The sequence below is a fragment of the Euphorbia lathyris genome, chromosome 2 (genome assembly GCF_963576675.1).
Source record: "Euphorbia lathyris chromosome 2, ddEupLath1.1, whole genome shotgun sequence".
NCBI classification, from domain to species: domain Eukaryota; kingdom Viridiplantae; phylum Streptophyta; class Magnoliopsida; order Malpighiales; family Euphorbiaceae; genus Euphorbia; species Euphorbia lathyris.
In genome coordinates, this window is record NC_088911.1 from 112,321,685 (window position 1) to 112,346,387 (window position 24,703).

Genomic DNA, 24,703 nt, shown 5'->3' on the forward strand with positions numbered 1-24,703 from the left:
CTCTGTACGGCCTCAAGCAAGCACCACGTGCTTGGTATGAGAGGCTGACCAGTTTCCTGCTGACTAGAAATTACGTCAGGGGCAAAGCTGATACAACTTTATTCATTAAGAGAAAGGGTAAAGATACCCTGCTGGCCCAAATTTATGTTGATGATATAATATTTGGTGCAACTAACGAATCAATGTGCAAGGAGTTTAGCAAACAAATGCAAACTGAGTTTGAAATGTCCATGATGGGAGAACTCAACTTCTTCCTCGGTCTTCAAATTAAACAAGAAAAGAATGGCATCTTCATCAGTCAAGCCAAATATGCCAAGGAGATATTAAAGAAATATGACTTGGAGAATTGCAAGCCAATATCCACTCCTATGGGCACTGACACTGTCCTCTCTGCTGACGAGAATGGTAAGTCAGTAGACAGCAAATTATATCGAGGTATGATAGGCTCTCTACTTTACTTAACAGCCAGTAGACCGGACATTCAGTTCTCAGTATGCTACTGTGCTAGATATCAATCTAACCCTAAGGAATCTCATTACATTGCTGTAAAAAGAATCCTTAGATACTTGCAAAGCTCAGTGAACGTAGGTCTGTGGTATCCAAATACTCGTGATTTTACACTCATCGGATACACTGACGCTGACTATGGACGGGATAAGCTAGAACGTAAAAGCACCTCTGGAGGATGCCACTTCTTAGGAAGCTGTCTTGTATCCTGGTTCAGCAAAAAGCAGGCATCAGTAGCCTTGTCTACCACTAAAGCTGAGTATATTGCTGCTGGTCATTGTGTTGCTCAAGTCCTATGGATTAAGCAACAGCTTGAAGACTATGGTGTTCAAACGAAGACAATTGAAGTCAAATGTGACAACAAAAGTGCAATTGATCTTTCCAAGAACCCAATTCAACACAGCAGAATAAAGCATGTCAGCATCAGACATCACTTCATTAGAGACCATGTACTCAAAGGGGAGATCAAGCTGACCTTTGTCCCAACGGACGAACAGCTTACGGATATCTTCACGAAGCCACTGGCCCGTGAGCAGTTCAGCATACTGAGAGAAGCAATTGGTATGTTTAATCCTCTTCAGTAAATTCCTGTACTAAATGAATATGAATGCTGAGTGAATTACTATGCTGAATGATTGATTGTTTGCTGAGTAACTCATCGAAACTGACTGAACATCAAATACTGAGTAACTTGCACACTGAGTAAATTAGTTTAAACTTAAACTTTAAAATCATCCGTAAATGCATTACTGGCCACTCAGAATATCAAACGCTTGACATTCTAAATGCTGAGTGTTAGATCCGTTAGCATAAATGCAGAGCACGCGTATAGCCCTAGGATGACGTATTCGCTGTATGTGTCATAAATGCCAGGATCTTTGTCGGTACACAATCCCAAGGCAAAACTGACACATGGATTCGATTAAGATCCACACCGTTCATTCCGTCTATAAATTATGAGAATTTCCCCATCTTTTACTTTTTACGCTTAATCAATTCTAAAGGCAAAGAAACTGCATTGAACTCCTTCTCTCTAAAATTCCTCTAAACCTTCCCATCTTCGAAGAATGACTAAGTTATCTTTCAATGTCTCCGGTGTCGGCCACCAAAAGACCAGCTCCGATGAACCTACTGGAAATCCCCCTACGCCGAGCAAGGGAAAAACTGGCCAAAACTCAAACTCTGGTCAAGGAAAGAATGTGAAAATTCGTACCTACTCCAAAGTCTTTGAGAATGTGCGAGAATGGAAAGTTGAACCCTCCAGATGGGTTTCAGAACATTTCGTACAGAATGAACAGCCGTTCTGCGAATGGATTTCACAGAATGGATGGACTGGGCTGTTCTCGATCAGGGATGAAACCTATCCTGACCTCGTGAGAGAGTTTTACCACAACCTCAAGGTTGCCAATGACAACGCTGACTACCTGTGCACTGAGGTAAAAGGCAAAACCATCTTCGTCAACCCTCTCTACATAGGAAATCTTCTCCAGCTAAAAACTGAGGGAGCAAGGCTGAGAAGATCAGGAGATCAGGACAAGACTAATTATGTACACAGCTTCTGCAAACCTGATGGCTACTCAGGAGAAGTCTCAGCTTCTTCAATGGGTCAGCACCAGAAGATGGCTCACTACCTGCTGAGTTATTTTATTTACCCAAAGATAAACTGCACTACATCAGCAACAAACTTTGAACAGTGCTTCATATGGCACATGCTGACGTACACCCCCATCACATGCCTATCTTTCTCGTTGCTGGGTTTCTTCGCAGCACTGGTACAATGAGGCTTGGGTCAATAATAACAAGAATCCTCATTGACCACAAAATTGACCTCGAAGGTGAGGATAAATTTAAAGGAACTGAGATAACAGCATCCTCGTTGAGGGCACTAAAATTTGGACAGCCTTTGAAGAAAGGCAAAGCTGCTGCTGCTGCTGCTGGCCAAGCTGAGGAAGCTGCTGAGCCAAAGAAAGGGCGAAGAACTAAGGCCCCAGCTTCCCGCAAGAGGAAAACTGCTGAGACTCCTTCACAAAACGTTGAGTCTCCAGCAAAGAGGCAGAGGTCAGCTGGTAAGACAGCTGAGAAGAGAACCAGGCAAGGTGAGTCTGGAACTGAGGAAGCTGCCGAGCAACCTCAGAAGAAGCAGAAAACTTCAACCTTGACTCCTCTGGAAGCCATACCGACCGACTTCATTGTACCGGGTGACTCTCACTTCACCTAGTGTCAAGGTACATGTGCTGAGTCTGAGGAGCCTGAGGTCTAACTAGATGATCACTTCATCTCTCAAGTTGAGGAAGAACTTGATGGAGATAGTACTGAGGAAGAAGAAGAAGAAGAAGCCAGCGGTCAGGATGACGCTGAGGATTCTGAGGAAACTGCCAGCGAACATGAAGCTGAGGATGCTAACACTGGGTTAGCTGGTGGAGATGTGCATGTCGACACTGAGTTGACTGCGGGAGTTGAGCAAGTACTTGACCAACACACTGTTGATCAAGTTGAAGAGCAAGCTGACCAGACTCATACTGAGCAACAGGAATCCTCTCCTACTCACTCAGAAGAACCTGCTCCTACTAATACTCCACCTCGTAGAAGGCGAAAGTTGGTTAAGGCCAGTGAAAAACCAGTCATTGAACTTCCTGTGCAACTTCCAACTCTTCCTAACATTATCCTCTCTAAGACAACTAAGGACCCTTCTACCGTCCAACTTAAATTTTTCAATCGTCAATCCACTTCCACTACATCGGCGCAATTAGAAAAACAAGCCTCTGTTTCTTCTCCACAGGAACATGCCGACCCCAATGCCCCAGCAACATCAACCAGTCAGGTTGAGCCGTCTACTGTTCATACTGTTTCCTCAAGCATGGTGCTGACTCCCCATCCTTCTGCCGTCAGCACAGACATTGTTTGGGTTATAACTTCCACAACTCAACTCTCTGCCGATCAATCCACTATTCCTTCCACTCAAGTGCAGATTGAGACTTCTATTCCAGTCACTGACCAGGTTACCCCCTTCACTCCACTTCCTTCCGGTCATACTGATGTCCCTGAAGGTTCGCAATGCCATCTGAATGCCACTGAGTCTGGCAAAAAGATCATTGACTCAGTGCAAGCCTTAAACAGAGACCTTCAACATTCCACTTCTCTTACTGCTGGATCTTCAATTCTTGAGACCACCCAGCTCTCCCAGGTCACTCAGCTTCTCAACGAAGTTAAGGGACTCAAGGATCTGCTGAATGTTGTCTTATAGGAATACAGTACACAAGTATAATCGTATTAGAACTCTACCTAGCTAGGGTTATAGACAAATTGAAACTCTAACTAGATAAGAATCTATTTATAGAGATAATAGGAACATTATCTCTAACACCCCCCCCCCTCAAGCCGATGGCGGGCACGAACAAAGAGGCGAGAGCGTAGCATCGTGAAGCGAGTCGGAGCTAGCGGCTTGGTGAGTATGTCTGCAACCTGATCATCAGTGGGAATAAATCTGACACTGAGAAAACCTCTGTGAACTTGTTCACGAACAAAATGATAATCTAGCTCAATATGCTTCATACGGGCATGGAACACCGGATTTGAGGTGAGATAAATTGCTCCAACATTATCACACCATAGCTGAACCGGGGTGGGTAAGGGAAATCCGAGATCCGAGAAAAGAGATTTGAACCATAGGAGTTCTGCTGTGGCATTTGCCACTGCCTTGTATTCACTTTATGTTGAGGATCTGGCTATTGTGGGTTGCTTGCGGGTCTGCCACGATACAATGCTGGATCCAAGGTAAACACAAAAGCCAGCCGTGGATCGTCGATCATCAGGACACCCTCCCCAATCACTATCTGAGTAACAATAGATGTGCTGTATTGGTTTGATGGACATGACTATGCCAAAGTCTGATGTGCCCTGAATATAGCGTAAGACCCTCTTAACTCCTTTCCAGTGCTCATCGGTCGGACAGTGCAGAAACTGACATAATTTGTTAACTGCAAATGCAATGTCAGGACGAGTGAATGTTAAGTATTGAAGTGCTCCCACAATGCTTCGCTATTCATCTCCAGAGGTTAAGCTGGTGCCTAGCTCCTTTGAAAGTGTTGGTGTGGTGGCCATGGGCGTTAGTGTGGGCTTGGAGTCAATCATCTTCACTCTGTCTAGGATGTCAGCCACATACTTGGCCTGACACATGTGAATGCCATCCTTCTCATATCTGATCTCAATTCCGAGAAAGTATTCTTCCTTACCAAGATTGCGAATGGGAAACTCATGTTCGCTGGCTACAATAGTGTTGGTGATGTGTGCAGGATGGTTACCTGTTATGAGTATATCATCAACATAGCACAGAATGTAAGTCTTTTTAGTGTCGGTGCGTCTGATGAATAGAGAGTTGTCAGCCTGTGACATTTTGTACCCAAGGGAGAGGAGGAATGTGCGAAGGCATGTGAACCATTCTCGCGGAGCTTGCTTTAATCCATAAAGACTCTTTTTCAGAAGACAGACATGATCTAGTCGGTCACTGTCCCGAAAACCCTGCGGTTGTTCCATATATATTGTCTCTGATAAGTTTCCATGAAGAAATGCATTAGAGACATCCAGCTGATTGATGAACCAGTTGTTTGCTGCTGCAATGGCAAATACAAACCTAATGGTTGTAGCTTTGATTACTGGACTGAATGTTTCTTTGTAGTCAATCCCAGCTTTTTGAGTGAATCCCCGTGCTACCAAGCGGGCTTTGTGACAATCAATGGTTCCATCAGACTTCTTCTTTGTACGAAAGAGCCACCTAGAGGTGATGACATGCTGATCATGTGGTCTCGGTAAAAGTTGCCATGTGCCATTGTCCAGAAGAGCTTGAATCTCTTCAGACATTGTTGTACGCCATTCGGGTTGTTTGTTGGCTTTACTGAAGCATGTGGGATCCACTGTGCCATTTGGATGTGTAGCTAAAAGCCCCTCAAACCTTCCTCTTGACTGAAGAGACGACTGTCGAAGTTGCATATAATGTTGTCGTGGACCAATCAGCGGTGCATTGCGAGGCCTGGGCCTTTCAATTGGAATAGGAGCAGGTGGTGCAATTTCAGGAGGAGAAGAATCTGTTTGTGGCATGATATTCTCTTCATGAGGTACTGCATTCTGTATTTCCGGTGTGGTGATGTTTACAACATCAACTGGTGTGCTAGGATCATTCTGAGGAACAGGTGTTGATGCAGCGGAGACCACTGGTGACAAACATTGACGTGGAGCTAAAGGAGCAGTGTTTGTAGCTTCAGAGTCAGGGGGAGTAATTGGGGTACCAGGATGAGGTCCAGAGTGGACAGATGTGATGGGTTAGGATTAGAGAAATTACCTGGATACGGGCCGAGTAAAGATGGTAGTTGACACGATGTGCTTACCCCCGAGTTACTAGATGAAGGTGATGATGCAGTGACTGCTGATGCAGGAAATACTTCTTCATTGTGATGTACAAATTTGCAGATGTATATACGTCCAGTGGCATATTCAAGACATATATCCCCAGAATGATTTTCTGATGGACCAAGGTAGAAACATAGCTTGGAGCGAAAGTCAAATTTGTGCTGATTGTATGGACGAAGAAGAGGATAGATACCACTGCCAAAAATGCGTAAGGCCTTATAGGCAGGCTGTTTCTTGTAGAATAAGAAATAGGGTGAATTGTTGTTTAGGATTTTGGTGGGTAAGTAGTTGATTAGCCTAATGATGTGTATCATGGCATAGTTCCAGAATTTTAGAGGTAAAGATGCATTGGCTAGCAAAGTAAGGCAGGTGTCAACGACATGTCTAATTTTTCTCTCAGCTATACCGTTTTGTGCATGAGTGTGAGGGCATGCAATTTTGTGTATAATGTCATATCGTTTGAAAAAAGGTTGTAGTTTTTGAAACTCTCCCCCAAGATCAGAGTAAATATTCTTAACCCTTGCACTATACTGATTAGAGATCATGGCATAAAAGTCACATAAGGTTGAAAAAACATCACTCTTATTCTTTAAACAGAAAACCCATCCAAATCTAGTGAATTCATCAATGATTATTAAAAAATAACGGTGGCCAAGACAAGAAACAACTGGAGCTGGCCCCCAAACATCCAGATGTAAGTTCTCAAAAATAAATGTGCTAGAGCGACTAATAGAGGGTAAATGGCTTCTAGCAAGCTTGCCTAATGGACAAAAAGAACAATTGCTAACTGGTTTTGAAGAGGATAGATTGTTTCCTTTGAGAACTGAGCTGACTGTCTGATTCTGACAATGTCCAAGCCGTGCATGCCACCTTTCAAAAGACACCTTCTCTCCAACTAGCGCCTCCTTCAGGGTGGGTGTAAGCACATAAAGCCCATCTTTACTCGGGCCCCGTAACAGGATTTCCCCAGTTGTTTGGTCCTTCACAAGAAAATGGTTAGGCCAAAATTCAAAGAAACATGAGTTGTCATGGGTAAATTTTTGAACAGATAGTAAAGATTTTGTAAGCTTGGGAACAAGTAGGGCATCATTAATTTTCAAATTATTGATATTTGAATTTCCAAAGTGAGAAATTTGCAAACCTTAACCATTGCCAAACTGAATTGTATCATATCCTGGATATGGCTGCATTTGATAAAGTTGAGTCGGATTTGCCGTCATGTGATTGGTTGCTCCTGTGTCTGGATACCACGGCTGATTAGGACCCATGAATGGATTTGGTGGTTGTTGCCATGCCATGTGCGCTTGTGGTCCAGGATTGTAGTGTGCTCTTGAATTGTTCTTTGGTCTTTTGCACTTGTCAGCCCAGTGGCTTGGATCACCACAATTGTAGCACTTGCCACTTCTTCTCTTCTTTGGATTCTGCTTCTTTGATTGATTTGTTTCCATGGTGGATACATTGGCCTCCCGATGTGCTGATACACCATCGGGCTGAAGCAGAGTTGTCTTTCTGGTTGATTGAATCATGCCCTCAACTATCTTCAAGCTGTGCAAAATCTCTTGATAGTTGATGTTTGTACCGCGCTGAGTTACAAGATTCTGGACAGTGGAGCGATACTCTTCTGCTAAACCCTTGTAAAGAACTGACGGTAGTAGATGTCGAGGATAAGGATTCCCTGAGGCAGCCAGATCATCAAGGATGGACTTCACTTTTTGCATATACGCAGTGATAGACATTCCCCCTTGCTCAAGCTCATGCAGTTCGACTCCCATCTGAAACTGCTTGCTTCCTGTAATAAGCCCGTAGGCATCCTCTAAGGCTAGCCAAATATCATGTGAGTATTTGAGATATGCAATCTCAGAAAACACCTCTTCGGTGATTGAATTTAGGAGCAAAGTCCTAACCACATTTTCTATATCATCCCATTGAATAAACGATGGATTTATGATTAAATCCGCAGCTGATGTCACAAAACCTGATCTAGGAATAAATTTGGGTGGAGGTGGTGTTGAACTAAGAATGTGAGAAAGAAGATGATAGGTTTGAAGGGTAGATTCCATGGACATTCTCCATGCTTTGTAGTTGTTCGGGGTTAATTTTATGTTAATGTTGATATTTGTGGGTGGTTGTCTTGGTTGTTCAACATGAGTGGAGATAGGTTCTGGATGGACAGGATTGTTTGTAGTATGAGGGATGGAGGAGGAAATAAAATTGTGTCTAACATTGTTTGACGGTGCATCAACAGTGTTGTGAAACGAATTTGAGAAGAAAGATGGTGAGGGATCATGGGATAATTGAGTATTGTAACAAAACGGTGAAGTATGAGATTCAGAAATAACCTGATGTTTGTTACTGGCTTCAGCTGCCTGATATACTGCTAGGGCAGCAATAACTGACGGAGAAAATAGAGTTGGAGGAGTCGAGGATTGTTGAGTCCGTGGAGGCGGGACAGCCGCCTGATATGCCGCAATGGCGGCTAGCACCGCAGCGTCAGCGGCGGACGTTGTCGGTGTTGGTAGCTTTGCGCTTTGCACAGGAGCCGCGGAAGGGAGATGGCTCGCGGGTTGGACAGGAGCCGTGGTTGCCGTTGGGAGTGCAGACGACGCGCGGGCGCTGGCCACTTGGTATGCGAGAAGCGCAGCTTGCACTTCCGGAGGTAGCGAGGTCGTAGCGGCTGCCGCGGTTGGGATTTGCGCAACCTGCGCAGACGAACCAGCAGCCACAGTCGTCGAAGGTGCCGTAGTGGGCGCACGGGCGCTGGCCGCCAGGTACGCGTGGAGTGCAGTGCGGACGTCCGAAGGGAAGTAGTCTCCCATCGTCTTCTCTTGCGGTGGAACTGTCGCGGCGGGTTTGGCGGCGGCGGCGGCTAGGAACTCGGATTCTCCGGTGACGAATGGTGAGGTGAACCGCCATTCTGAAGATGCAAACGAGCCTCCGAGGGCATCGTCCGTGTTCTGAGCAGCCGCGGAAGTTGAAGCGGCGTTCGGTGCGATGGTGACGGCAGCCACACCGGCGGCGGCGACGGCGGACGCAGCGGCATTTGCGGTGGTGGTGGCGGCTACGAAAGCTTTGTATTGAGAATAGGTTGGTGATTGGGGATGATCAGAGGATTCAGAAGATGCGGAAGTTGATACTACTGATATCATGTTGAATGTATAGTTTGATATAGAGAGGATTATGGAGATAGAGAAAGATAAGTAATCACACAATTAATGGTTTGAATCACCTTAGTGATTATGGCTCAGAGGCCTTGTATTTATAGTGAGCCAATAGTAGTTTGTATAGGAATACAGTACACAAGTATAATCGTATTAGAACTCTACCTAGCTAGGGTTATAAACAAATTGAAACTCTAACTAGATAAGAATCTATTTACAGAGATAATAGGAACATTATCTCTAACATCTCTATCATTCACGTCACTTTTGACAAAAAAAATTAGAAAATTCTTCAATTCTAAGCAACTTCAAAAAGTATCACCACATGGTCTCATAAATCATATTAAAACTAAGCAATTTTGATTATTCTAATGGAAAATCTTATTTCAAACATCTTCCAACTCTTTAAGCACCCTTCCAAACACCATCCATTACAAATGCTCTAATTGATAAAGATTGGATTGCATCTATTTTTATAGAGATTTGGAGCAATAAACCCTATATATTTTATTATTTTATTATATTTTACTTTTCTCTGTATTAAAATAGTGAATTTCCAAATTTTATTATCTTATTTCAAACTACGTTTCGCTCCAAATTTTTATGTTCTCCATCTCTGGTTATGCCAGTCTGGTCAAACTCAATCGACTTCTCTCCATAAATCTCACCAAATCCTTCTCCATTCTAAACCCAGAGTTATCCACATGCAGACCCATTTTTCAGTACCTGCCTTACCTTACCTAAAGCCTCTCAATTCCAAAATTACTTAGGCTTTGTTCTTTATTACTGAAAAAAACTGAACTGAACTGAACTGAATGCTACTGAACTGAACTGAACTGAACTGAATGATACTGAATACTGAACTGAACTGAATTTAACTGAATGCTACTGAACTTAACTGAATGATACCGAACTTAACCGAATTTAATCGAACGTAACAATAATGATGATATTAGACTTTAAAATAATTTAATGATAATATTGGACATTAATAAGCTTATAATAATAATAATAATAATAATAATAATATTTCTACCAAAAAAAATAATATCAATAATAAATAAACATATTATTAAAGATTAAACTAAATTAAATATCAAATAAAATCTAGGCTCGATAAAATCCTATGACATTAAATAAAAATGAGTCTAATTTAAATTAAAAATATAAATTACATACAAACACAAATTTATATATAATTTAAAGCCTATGAAATTAAATACAAATTTTTATATGAATACACACTCTTAACTTTTTATTACAATTAAGTATTAAGGTACAAAAATACCTTTAACGTTTTGGGTCCGGGGTTATTTTACTCCTAACATCTAAATATGAATTTTCATATGAATACAAAATCTTGACTCAATTTATCAATGTTAAGGGTAAAATTGCTATTGGCTTCTAATATTAGGGATAAAATTGCACTATTTGAGATATTAAGGTAGTTGAGCCAGTTAATTTTTTAGAGCATTGTAATGTAAACGTATTAATATAATATTTATTTACTTTTCGCAAAATTTGTAAATAAGTTGCACCAAATAATTATAATTATAATAAATAATGATAATATATATAATGACAAAGCATAAATTATATATAAATATAATTATAATGAAAATAGATAAATTAATATATAATAAATTATAATAATTATAATAAATTGCTGAAATTATAAATAAATAATGATAATAATAATAAATTATATATAAATAATAATAATATATAATAATTATAATAAATAATGATAAATTATTGAATACTGAAACTGAATACTGAACTGAACTGATTACTACTGAACTGAACTGAACTGATTGTTACTGAAATTAAGTAATAAAGAACAGGGCCTTACTACATGAGAAATGGCCTAGTCGAGAAAGCACATAACCTGTTCGATGAAATGCCTCAGAAAAATACAGTCACCTGGAATGCCATGATCCGTGGTTATTTTCAGAATGAACAATCTCAAGAAGCGCTTAGTTTGTTTACTTTAATGCCTGAGCGTGATCTTTATACATATAATATACTGATTTCGGGGTTGATCAAGTGTGGTGATATAAATAGTGCTTTGGCGGTTTTTGATGGGATGTTGTTTCGAGATGTTGTTACATGGAATTCAATTATTGCTGGTTATTTTCAAGCTGGATTTGTTGATGAAGCAATGAGTGTATTCAATAGGATGCCATTAGAAATGAGGGATGTGGTTTCTTGGAACAATGTTTTGTTGGAATTGGTAAGAAATGGAAATGTTAAAGCAGCTCATGGATTGCTTGAGAAACTCCCATATGGAAATGTTGTATCTTCCACAAATCTACTCGTTGGGTATTTCGGAATTGGTGAAGTTAGTACTGCCATTAAACTTTTTAAATTGCTGCCTGATGATCCTGATACAACTGTTTGGAATGTGATGATATGTGGTTTAGGAGAAAATGGTCAGGGTGAGGAAGGTCTTAAATTTTTTCTCACAATGAAAGAGTTAGGTCTCTCAACTAACAAATCGACATTTACCAGTGTTTTGACAATCTGTTTGGACTTGTCAGCCTCACAGCTAGGCGAGCAAATACACACAGAAGCGATGAAAACAGGTTTTCGTGACATTACTGCTGTTTCTAATGCAATGGTTACCATGTACGCTAGGTGTGGGAACTTGCATTCTGCATTGCAGGAATTCTCTTCAATGCCAAGCCATAATATAATTTCTTGGAACTCTATAATCTGTGGTTTTGCTCACCATGGATTTGGTGAAAAAGCTATTGAGATGTTTGAAAAAATGAGATTAGCTGATGTGAAGCCCAATCACATAACTTTTGTTGGTGTTCTATCTGCATGTAGTCATGCCGGATTAGTTGATCGAGGGAGATACTATTTTGATTATATGATAAACAAGTGTCATCAAATGAGCATTTGACTTGCCTTATCGATCTTTTGGACTCATCAATGAGGCAACGGCTTTTGTACATCAAATGAGAGAAGATGGAATGGAAATTCCTAGAAGTGTATGGGGAGCTTTGCTTGGAGCTTGTAGAATTCATAACAACATTGCAATTGCTGAGATTGCTGGTGAGAGGTTGTTAGAGATAGAGCCTACTATGTCTGCCATATATTTGATTTTAGCAGAATTGTAGCTTAATATTTGATTCATCAATCATATTAAATATACTCTGGATCTGGTTGTTAGATAGCAATTGATTGAAAAGCAACCAGATCAGAACTTTAACATTCACAAGTTAAATTGGAATTTCTGTATTTCATGTGTTTTGTGATTATACAAGAAAACATAATCTATGGCAAAGCCGTAGGAAACAAAAAGCTCTCTATGTATTGGACTACACTACACTACACCACAAATTCTAACACTTGTTCCTGGCGTCCTAGTAGCTGACCCTTTCTTTACTTAGCATCAGTAGTGTTTGTGCTGCTTCCTTAAGCTCGGTTTTACACTTTGTTTGTCTATTTTGTACCACAATGAGTCTTCAAAGCTGAGGGCTGCAAAGCCTTGACTCTGTTTCTGTTTTTTGTTTCTGTTTATGTTTCTGTTTATGTTTCTGTTTATGTTTCTGTTTCGAGTTACAGCATCGTTGTCTAAGCACAACAAGTCAACAATAAGTACTCAGGAAGTAAAAAATAGCATGAGGATTCACTGGATAACTAATCAAAAGATGGAAAGTAGTACCAGGACTAGATAAGACAGCACGAAACCGTGGAACTGAACTGGCCTCAATACTCGGTCTATCGGAATTGGTTTTCTTATCCGATACTGTGAAGAGAAAAGCAGCAAATATGATTGATCAGAAACTGATACGATAAAGAGGGCATGTTAGATTAGAAGAGTAAAAGTTAACCTTCAAAGCAGATTCTGGAGGCAAAACAGTGTCGGTTGGAAGGATAATGTTAGGCACATAAGATTTTGGAACTCTTGCAATCAGAGGAGGAGAAATATCATCATACTCCTTCACTGTATATGATAAATGTCACTTAGCAAGGTATGATCATAATCCAATATTGTGTCAAGCATAATGTAAACTTCATAGTAACATAAAAGTTGTACTATGGACCGAGTGCAATAGAATCGACTAATAAAATGATACTTTACTGGTTCAGTCCAATGCGTTCGTCTATAATAGAATACTCCTATCAAACATTGATATAAGCTACTTGCCCCTTTCTTCCCGACTCTATCAACCTTTCAAATAAATGAAAAGTCATGTCTAGAATTCTGTTTAGATTTGATTTTCCTAATTAGAGTGAGAATTGAAAACTTTCTCTTTAAGTGAATTCTATTAAGATAAAGGATTATATTTTTAGGCTTATATAAACAAGGTTAGTTGCTTATTTATTTGAGTTGAGAATTTTGGAGTTTGTACTCTTGTATTATGTATTTGAGTGAATTGGGTGTCAGAAACTTAGTTAAAAAGATGGAATTTCCTTACAGACTACAAATGAATTATCGTGAATCTAAGCAAAAATAACCGTATAATGTAAATCTATTGGTATTGTAATTCCATATCTAGTTTGTTATTCCACATACGAAGCTTATTATAATCAACAACTAATGAGATTCCTAACAATAATCCAGGTGTAAATCTAAGAAGTCAACTACCCAAGCCCAAAGAAAACAAATTTGGGGAACCTCTTGCTCATAGAAAAAGAACAAGTATGCTTTATGTGATACACCAATACAGAGTAGCAGAATTAAAGTATCCAAAAAAGCAATTGCCAAAAATAAATAAATAGAAATATGAAAAGTTGGAGGATGAATAATGAAAAAGGTACCGGGAAAACAAGAATCCTCTAATAAGAGAAAAGGAACATCCTTCAAAGAAGTGCAACTATATTCATGGTCTTCCGCTTCTGTTCTAACCTTAAGCTTTGGATACTCTGAAAAAACCCAGATCAAAAGGTCACTTTTTTGTTGTTTTTGCAGTTTCCAGTTGATGCGGAAGAAATAAGAAACTAAATCTTCAAACATGATGTTTGGATGGGGGCGTGATAAGTATGATAATGATAATGAGGGCATGTTAGAAGAGTAAAAGTTAACCTTCAGAAGGAGAATCTGGAGCCAAAACAATGTTAGACACATAAGACTTTGTAAGTCTTGCAATCCGAGGGGGAGAAATATCAGGATACTCCTTCACTGTATATCACAAATGTCAGTTAGGAAGCAGAATATACATCTTCAACAGCCCAAACACAAAGAAAACAAATTTGGAAGATGAATAATGAAAAATGTACCTGGAAAACAAGAATCCTGTAACAAGAGAAATGGAATATCCTTCAAAGAGAGCAAAGAAGTGCAATTATATTCACGCCCTTCACCTTCGGTTCTCACTTTCACCTTTGGATACACTGAAAAGAAAACAGAAAATAGTATCAGAAGAAAGAAAAATCTAAAAACTAAAACAAAATCGAAAAACAAAATTAAAAGCACACCTTTTTGTTGCAGTTTGGAGGTGATCAGGAAGAAAGAAGAAGCTAAACTTTCAAAGGATGGGGTGTGAGAGATGATTAGAAGAATAACTTTAAAGTAAAGGCTTGGATTCAGAATGAGTAAAATGAAGCTTTCTCTAGACTGAATTAAATATATACTCTTTACAAAGAGTAATTTAGGGGAAAAAATAAGGAAAAGTGAAGATTGATTGCTCAGAATTTGGTAAGAATAGAAGAGAATGGAGTGATTTCCTATGATTGAGACTTTCTTCAATAGATTCTTAATCTTATTGACCCCATCATTGAATATTTGGTCAACGGATTCTTATTCTTTTCTATTAATACATTTCCATGATTAATTTGAATGAATTTTTTAATGAATAATTTGAATGAATTTTACCTCTCAATTAAAAGTAGAAATTTGAGTCAAAACGGATGAAGAGAGATATAAAATAATATAAAATTGGACTGTATGTATCACTCAATAAATTAATTTCATACTATAAAAGTAAATAAAAAAAATTAACACTATTATACTTTAGTAAATAAAATATTAATGCTCTACAATCAATTAATTTCCTTATTTTTAATATGTTAAGTTATTATGTGAAATTAAATTATTGACTCAGCATACGAATAAATAATTTAACCCTCTGTAAATATTGCAGTTTTTCTAAAATCGCTCCTTACTCCTTCACATGCATTTTAGAAAGGTTAAAGTGTTATTAACCATTTATCTATCCAAAACTTAATCATTTGGCTCATGATCTATTATTTGGTTACATTTAGTCTTTAAACTATCTCAATTGGAGAAATTTAATTCAATTTAAATGAAGACTTCACAAAACCGTTAACCTCTAATATGTTGTGATATTTTGATGTCTAAACTAAACATGTGGCACGTCTTAAAATTTATTTGCTAGATAAATTTTCTTATTTAAAAATAATTAATTAGGTTAAAACAAGAAAAATAAATACCTAAAATAAAAATTCTCAAGTGTCAAAATATTGTCACGTGTCAATAGGAATTAACTGAGGCACCTAAGGGTTACTTGGGTTTTTATGAAAACTTTCTTGAAAACATGGTTCATCTCCCCTTCGTCGACAGTATTTTGAACGTTCTGAGAGAGCTTGAGATATGTCCTGCCCAACTATCTCCGAATAGCTGGCTGGACTTTTTAGGCTTGGTTAAGGTTTGCGAGGATCTGGAATACGTGCTGACGGGGTCTTTGCTCTGGCATATCTGGACGCTGTATCGGAGGGACATTGATGATTCTTTGTGGATTTTCAAGCTTCCAACCAATCTTCCATCCTTTATGAATGACAAACCCTCTAATAATAAAAAAATTTAAACCTTGTTGGCTCCGGATTTGCCTTCCTAAAGATGAGAGCGGTGAATTTTTGGGGGACTCTCTCCGTCCCCTTCGCTTTCCTTTCCACTGCTCCTAGAATTGGGTTGTTGTGAAAAAGGACAACTTTTGTGACTTGGCTCCTTTTACTGATGATGAACAAGACATGTATGATTGTTTGACCAATCCACGTCTTACTTTTACGAGGGATAAATTATTGAGTCACTTGGTGAAGGATAAGCCATTTTTATAGTGGATAAGGATAACAGAGTTCATCTAGAGGCACACCCACATATAATCGTATCTTTGTATCTTATAAGTGAACACTTCCTTTTTTAGTTGTTTTGATTTTTTTATTCTTGTGTGTGCAGGTTCTACCATTATGGGGAAGGGGCTGAGGTAGCTCATGATGTTCCCGCTTACATTCCTCATGGTCTACCATCTTCACCCTCCGCCATGAGCGCCAATATCTCTTTGAGGGCTACTGAAGATACCTTCGAGTAAGCTTTTACAACCTCTTGTTTTTAATAGTTTTTTTGTATAAGTATTTAATACTTGCTTCATATATGATGCAGGCACGACCTTAGCTGCTTGTGTTTTTGGACTTAATGTTGAATCTTTGGCGGCTATCCACATTTCCTGATGTGGTTCCATTGATTTGGGTGAGATTCCAAGGGAATCGCCCTCTGTTGTTGTGTTGGATGAGGATGAGATATTGGGTACTTCTGAAAGGATTACTCCTGAAGATAGGGTCAAAACTCAAACTAATATGTAGGTCGAGGCAAAAGCTTCTATCATTGTGAATGCTTTGAAAGATAAGAATCGCAATTTCACAAGGACAATTGAGCCATAAATTGGGGCTGAGAACTATGACCGCAAAAGGACAAGCGATTCAGTGGTGTTGGAGAAGATCCTCAGCATATGGAGGAGGCTGAAGCCAAGACTGGAAATTATGATCCTCTGAAGGATAAGCGGTTCAGTGGCGCCTCCAAAAATGCTCAGCATGTTGAGGAGGATGAGGTTGGAACCTTAGCAATGGTTTCTTTTGATAATGTAGAGGCGAAAGGTGCAGGGACTAATCAATAGGAAAGGATCAACAAATCCTTAGGAAAATCCATCATTACAATAGTGGTTAAACAAAAAAAAAAGATCTTTCGAAGAAGAAGTCTTCTCAAGGTGGGGCCCAATCTTCGAAAGATGGAACTCCGCCAACTGTTGCTATACGAATTGGGGCTAAGCGAAGTGCCCTTTTCAGCTTCTTTGCCTTCATAAAAAAAGGACTATAACGGTTTCGGGAGGAAGGGGTATTCTGCCTCCTACTGCCCCTCTTGCCCCCGTACTCTGCTCTTCTCCTTCAGTTTCCAATGTTTTGCGCGTTGCTTCTTCTGCACCTGGGAGGACCTTTACTGTTGCCTGTTCTAGTGGTGGAGAATCTTCAAGACTAATCCCGGACTGACCCTTTAGATCCCAGCTGAAGCAGGCTTACCCCAAGAGCCCTTAAATCAATACATTCAATTCAGCATGTATAATGTAAGCTTTTCCACAAATAAAACATGTGTCTCTATTTGCTATTGTTTGTTTGGGGCTTTCTTTTGAATACATGTCTTTTTGTAGCTTTGGTTGGCTAGGCACCCTTCCTTGTCTGGAGTATCCCATGATTGCTGAATCCCTTAGTCAATGGACAAATATTTCCTCAGAGATAAATTTGTTTGCTCAGACTAGTGATCATGAGATGATTGAACTAAACAGCATCCATCAAGCTCAATCTTTGCTATTTTTCCTTTTGCTTTGCTTTTTTTAGTTAATATTTTCCATGAGTTGTAATCGGTTCTTTTTGAATTTAGGCGATGTCTTCAAATGCTGAAATTAATAAATGTCTTAAGGATACCCTTCATCGAAACGATTAATTGGAGGCTATGCACCGAATTTCAATTAGCCTTTAGGCTGAGATTGATCTGAAAAAGGCCTCAACAACTCCATCAACATTCAGATGTTTAATTTCAATGGTCGTGCATTGGAACCTTTCCACCCATTCTTTCAATGACTCACTAGGCTCCTGCACTAAATAGTTCAAATCATGTATTGTTTTGCTTTCTGGACTAAATGTAATGAAGTGATCGGCAAGCTCTTTAGACATTTGCTTGAAGAATCTGATGGAGACAGGCAATAGTTGATCATACTAATAAGCTGTTGATCTCGTAAAGTTGTTGAAAATAATTTACACATGAGGGCATATGTTATCGTCATAGTTTGAAGAGCCATGAGAATTTTTTTGACATGAAGAGTAGGGTTAGTCATACCATTGTAATCTTTAAGGAGTGGATACTTGAATCTTCTAGGCATAGGCTGGCTCATTATTTCAGCACTCAATGGGGGTATCAACATCCATAGTTACTGGCATTCTGGATTCTAACCTTTTATCCTTCATATCATGTTGAAGCTCCTTCCTGATGAGATTATAAAGTTCCTCCTTCAGGGAGCTCTCTTCCTCTTTCGGCTTCAGCGTCTACCTTCAGTTTATTTGATTTGGAGATCTAGAAACTTCTGGTCTCTTTCTATGCGCTTCATAGCGGCGAATTAAGGATTCGGTGGAATCATAATGAACGCCTCTATGCCGCTTTGGGGATCTTGAACCTTCAGTCTTGGGAATCTACTTGATTGTTGAAGGTGGCTGACAGTGTCTTTGATATGGAGAATTGATATGTTTCTCCTTGGATCTCCCGTGGATTACCTCTAGCTGAGACTCCTCTGAAAATCCTCTTTTCTTTGGACACATTCGGATGTCCTAATGTCCTATTGCATAAGTAGTTGAGCCATGCCTATCCTCATTTCTATCAGCTTCTCTTGCCTTCTTTAGCTTTATCCATATAAACTCCATCTGAGTTGTATGCTCTGTCCTGAGTATATTCATGGAATCTTGCATAGATCCAATATTATATATCAACTGCTTTGTCCGTCCATCCATAAACCTTAATTGATCATGGTCTAAAGACCCTAAACAAGCATCTATCCTCTGATACAAAGCTAGAGAGATGTGCAAGCATTTATTGCTAGAATCCACTAAGCCACAATTAGGTGCGATCGATGTGCTAGGAATATTGGCAACATGAAGACCTGGCTAAACTATGAAAGTATGGACATGAGCCATTTACACGACAATCGTATAGACTCACTGCACCAAATGATGTCTTCAATACTGAACATGATCTTGGAACTGCTTTTCGATGACCTAAATCACAACAAACAGTTAGGGATTGGCTGAAATCCATCGTCCCCTCTCTGATGCTTAAGTCGGTAGTCTTTTTAAGAGTAAGAAACAACTTGAAAGTAATTAGTAAGTAAATGAATAGGGAATGTACCTGGTGCATGATTTCCAAGGCTATTTATAGATAATTACATACCTAAAGTATAATGTACTTTACATGTGTCAACTCTTGATTGGTTTGGTCAAAACATCTTTCCACGTGTAGACCATTGTTTGCCTTCAGATTCTAATCCCTTTATGTCACTCAGTAATTCCTAGCGCGATCTAAGGATTAGGAGTGTGGTCTTGAAGTATGAAGCTTCTATTGGTCCGCGTGTGAAACTAGATACCTTCTCCCTGAAGCTTTCCAATTAATCGCTCACATTCTTCTTCTCAGCTCTTTGTGATATAGGCTTTGTCTTAGGCCCAATTTCCCGTTTTGGCATGGCCTTTGTTCCAGTTATATTTTATTTATTCTATATCACGTTTGAAATGTATCTATTTTCTATAATCCTTCCATTTATACCTTTTTCGGTTTTATCAATAGCATAAACGATTGATCTTGTCAGTATATTATTAGATCTAAGATCATCTTTAATGCAATCAACCTTAAAAGTTGTCGAAACTTAACATATCATCTTAAAATATATTATTTTATTTTCTCTTTCATTCACATCACTTTTGACAACTTTTTTTTTAGAAAATGCTTTAATGCTAAGCAACTCCAAATATTGTCACATGGTCTCGCAAATCATTATTTTATATATAATTTATTTTAATTATAAATATTGTCATAAAAATGCACCAATAGTAGACACCTAATCATTTTTTTATACTAAAAAAATTATAAGTATGGGTGTCAAAGGGGTGCAAAAAATATGGCAGCACTAATATAACAAAACTAAGCAACCTTGGTTAGTCCAATAGAAAAAACTCTTTCAAGCACCTTTTACCTCATCAAACACCCCTATTGGAGATGCTCTAAGTAGTTGTGAAAGAAATGACTCGAGTTCTATTGTTTAGAAGATTCTAAATGATAAAGATTGAATCCCATCTATTTTTCTACGGATTTAGAGTTACAAGAATCATATGACTTTTAATAAGTTTCTCTTAGAGCATTTCCAATAGAAGTTGCTTTAAAAAAGTGGCAAAACTTAACACACCATACTACAATATAATATTTTATTAACTTAAGCCATGTTCTTTTTGACTGAAATTAAATTAACTCAACTGAAATTAAATTAACTGTACTGAACTTAACAGAACTGAACAAAATGCTATTGAACTTAACTTAATTTACTTATACTGAAATTAAGTAAAAAGAACATGGTCTTACTCATCCACAATATTCTTGACAACTTTTGTTTAAAAATGGGTTAAGGTGCAAAAATACCCCCTAACATTTTGGGTCAGGAGCAATTTTACCCCTAATATCTAAAATGATGCATTTTTACCCTTAATGTTGGGAGCGAAGACCAATTTTACCCCATAACGTTGATAAATTGAGTCAATTTGAGAAATAATTCATCGAACTGTCTTCTCGATCATGAGTCTTGTCATCTACACTTCACACGTGCGTCATTTTATCAGTAATAAATCACAAACATATGTTGGAATTTGAAAAAAAAATATTATCTTTTATACGAATTAGAGAAAAAAAATTCAAAAAATTCACCAAATTTATAAATATTAATCTCCAATTTTATTATTAAATTACAAAAAACATGAAATCTTTTTTTAGAACGAATTGATCTGCAATTGGTGCAAAATAAGGAACACAAATATATGTGTTTTATAATAGTGCCTGGAATTGACCCAAATTATCAACTTAGGGGTAAAATTGCTCTTGGCTACAAACTTTAAGGGTAAAATTGCTCCTGACCCAAAACTTTAGGGGTATTTTTGCACTTTAACCTTTAAAATACTCCAATAGTAACCAAGTTTAAAAATTGACACAATGGCCACATAAATCATTATTTTATATATAATTAATTTTAATTATAAATATTAGTAGAAGGAGATAGACTCGTCGAAAAAGGTACACCAGTAGTAATCAAGTAAATCACTCTGGAAAATGTGTTCTAGCTAAGGTGAGAGCTTTTGAAGATAGGAGAAACAGAGAAATTGCCAATAGAGAAGAAGATGAGTTAAACAATGTTGATTAAAAGATGAATTGAGAGTTCTTTCATCTCCGCTGCTCTTCAACGAATATGGGTCTTGTAATCTTACAAATTTGGTTTTGTTTGTCTTTTGTCAAGTTTCTTGTTTTCTTTTCTATTCTTGCATCAAAAGTTCTTTTTCCATCTATCACATCATTAGGTAATCACTCTAGAGAATGCATTCTAGTTAAAATGGGAGCTTTTCAAGGAAATCTCAGTCATCGGCTAGCCGAGGCCATGACTATCAAAAAAGCTTTAAGTTGGATTAAGATGCATCGTCCCAGTGGAAAATTCAAATTCAGTCGGATTATCTCGTCATAGTCAAGGCAATTCAAATGGGTTTAGAAAGTCCTTCATATTTAGTTGATATTATTTCTGACTGTATTCATTTATTACGAGATTTAGAGTTGTACTCTATCTCTTTTATTAAGCGTTTAGCGAATTTGACTGCTCATGCTCTAGCAAAAGCGGTCAATTTTGTGTCTGTTCGGAATGAGTGGGCATGTCCACCACCTTAACAATATTCTTTCATCTGATTTAAGTTAATAAAACTTTGCCTTATTTCAAAAAAAAAAAAATCACTTTTTTATATTAAAAAAAAGTTTGTCAACCTTGCGCAACCACCCTTACTCCAATAAATGATATCATTTGAAAGTTGTCAAAACAATTATCACATCACCCATCACTCTTTCAAACACCTTCTATTAGACATGCTCTTAGTTGTACTTTTTATATGACTTTTTCTTTTGCTCTATATGTAATCTTTTTCTTCCCTTTATGGTTTTAGTTTATATTTATGTGGAGTTTTATTTATTAATGCTTTATTATTATAATTGTACCTCTTTCGAAATTATATAAGCTTTTAAAAAAATTACCTCATTGGATCTAGTTGGGAAATATTTTCTTGGAATATTTCCCAACCAGAATTAAAAAATAATATTGTTTTAAAATTCAATTATTCATTACGGCGCCTATGGCGCGGTAATGAGCAATGTTCAAATCTATACTATATATAATTACGGAAGCAGAGAGAAATGAGAAAAAGTATTTTAGAGGTCTTTTTGATGAGTTGTCAACATAGTAAAAAATCAGATTAAAAATATTTAATTAATTAAAAATAACAAATTTATATTTATAATATATTAAATAATTATTAGCCTATTAATTAAAATAATAAAAGAAAGCAAGAGTTACGGGAAGATGAAAAAACACAAAGCAAAGGAAATCCAAAAGTCACAAATAAACTTCTATATAAAGCATGATAGATAGTATTCCACCATTATATTCATTGGTCACGATAGATAGTATTATATTTCTGAAGGTAAATATTCGATTTTTTTCATATGTCGTAGTTATTTTGTTCTCAATTATGTTGTTTTATTTTTATTAAACAATAGTTGTTATAGCTTCATCTTTCAGATTCATTTCTGTCGTTACCCAGGTTCTATACCTCTTGCTATCTTATCAATGTTTTCTTTTTTATTGGTCTTTTTTTTCCAAACTGATAGCTTCAATTGAAGAAATCCGATAGAAATAGAAGATGCATGAACAGCTAAAACCGGAAAACACAAAAGTGTCAAAATTTACAAGAAATTCTTATGTTTCTCAAGGTAATTATTCGATTTTTTTTTCATATGTTGTAGTTATTTTTGTTCTCAATTGTGTTGTTGTTTTCTTTTTATTAAACAATAGTCGTTATAGTTTCATTTTTCAGAGATGAAATTTCATTTCTGTCGTTACCCATGTTCCATACCTCTCACTACCTTATCCATGTTTTCTTTTTTATTTGTCTTTTTTTTTCAAAATGACTAAAATAAAGATTTTGTAAATTTGTATTCTTTTTTAGTATATGTTGCTAGATGTTATCGTTTCGATTGATAACTCTTAACTAAAATTTAGATTTTCGGCTTTATATGAACTCAATTTTTGGCTTTCTCAATTGTGCTGTTGTTTTATTAATAATTGTTGTTATAGTTTCATCTTTCAGAGTTTCTGTCGTTATCCAGATTCCATACCTCTCGCTACCTTATCCATGTTTTCTTTTTTATTTATTTATTTTTCAAAATGACTAAAATAAAGATTTTGTATATTTGCATTCTTTTTTAGTATATGTTCCTAGGTGTTATCGTTTTGATTGTTAACTCTAACTAAAATTTAGATTTTCGGCTTTTTATGAACTCAATTTTTAGTTTTAATTGAAGTTAGATTGATTTTTCTAATTCGGAACATGTTGAAATCCACTCATTTTTTTAGTTTGAGTTTAGCTAATTGATATGGATTGTATTTTTTATTTTTATGCATTTTGGTACAAATAGATATAAAGTTTTACACGATAGTTGTTTATTAAAGTTTGAGACATAATAAATAAAATATTAAAGAGATATTAGAATATTATAGTTATAATGAAGTTTATTTTAATATAAATTATGTTATATTATTATTATTATTATCAAAAAGTTATTTTTCCCAATTTTCTAGACAAGGAGATTGTAAGCGTCTAATACGCTTGATAAGATGTTTATTCTTGAAGAATGTGGATTATGCTAGATACGAATTCAAAATCAAGGTAAATAAAAATAAATTTCAATGCTCAAAATCCTAAAAATGTACATTAATTATGGATATTGAGATAATTGATTTTGCAACATTGGCTTATATAATTTTTAACTATTATATTATGGTTCGTATAAAATTGTTAGTATTTCAAGAGTTTTTAACAGATGAAAATGAAATATGATCATAGGACAAATTATTGAAAAATATTAATTAAGAAAATATTATTATTTGAATCTCTTCAAATTCTCAAATGTTGAGCATAATGATTCTAATTAATATAATTAATTTCACATATTAATTATAAAACGTTTTTTTTGTACTGAGTGGTTACAATTGCGATTTAATTCTATTTAACTAAAATTAATTTATGGACTTAATACTTCATTAAGAAAAAATAAAATGTTTAATTAATGGGCAAAAAATATTTTCACTCTCCTTTTTATACGCTTATGTCTCGACATTCTCTCTTATTTAAAAAAAAAACCCGAGAGGAAGATGGTTCTCTCCTAATTATCTTTTTCGTCCCTTCATTTTTTTTTCAATTCTTTTGTTTGTTTTTCTTACTTACAAAATTCAAGAATATATAATTATTAGAAAATATTAATGAAGTCAAATAAGTGATATCTGCGAGTATGGCTGATATTCTATATAGTGAAAGAATGAAGAACAAATTAATCGAATGTCTTGATGAGATATTACGAGATGAAAATAGGAGAAATCATCATCTTAAACTGATTCAATTAGATATATTGGGTTATTGTAGCAAAATGAATAATTGAACTAGTCGAAAACTTGTGCGATGCATGGGTATGAAACTTTTATATAATTAGATAAATAAATAAATTGACATATTTACTTTTAAATAATTTTATATCATGCTATGAAAAAAATTTATATTAT

General features: G+C 36.8%; 2 long non-coding RNA genes and 1 pseudogene across 3 annotated transcripts; 2 read left to right on the forward strand and 1 right to left on the reverse strand.

Annotated features, from left to right (window-relative positions):
* The first annotated feature begins 9,671 nt into the window (after positions 1-9,671).
* Positions 9,672-12,193, forward strand: LOC136217376 (pentatricopeptide repeat-containing protein At4g02750-like; annotated as a pseudogene).
* A 1,934-nt stretch (positions 12,194-14,127) lies between these two features.
* LOC136219478 (uncharacterized) lies at positions 14,128-14,593 on the reverse strand. Its single transcript, XR_010684176.1, has 3 exons — positions 14,499-14,593; positions 14,301-14,414; positions 14,128-14,202 (listed from the first exon to the last, which is right to left on the reverse strand). It is a non-coding gene; the product is annotated as an uncharacterized lncRNA (long non-coding RNA).
* Positions 14,594-16,089: 1,496 nt separating this feature from the next.
* Positions 16,090-18,157, forward strand: LOC136219479 (uncharacterized). Of its 2 annotated transcripts, XR_010684178.1 has the most exons (4): positions 16,090-16,126; positions 16,216-16,344; positions 16,420-17,374; positions 17,459-18,157. It is a non-coding gene; the product is annotated as an uncharacterized lncRNA (long non-coding RNA). The 2 variants fall into 2 exon arrangements; XR_010684177.1 differs by lacking the exon at positions 16,090-16,126 and having other exon boundaries at positions 16,133-16,344; positions 17,459-18,156.
* Positions 18,158-24,703: the final 6,546 nt, after the last annotated feature.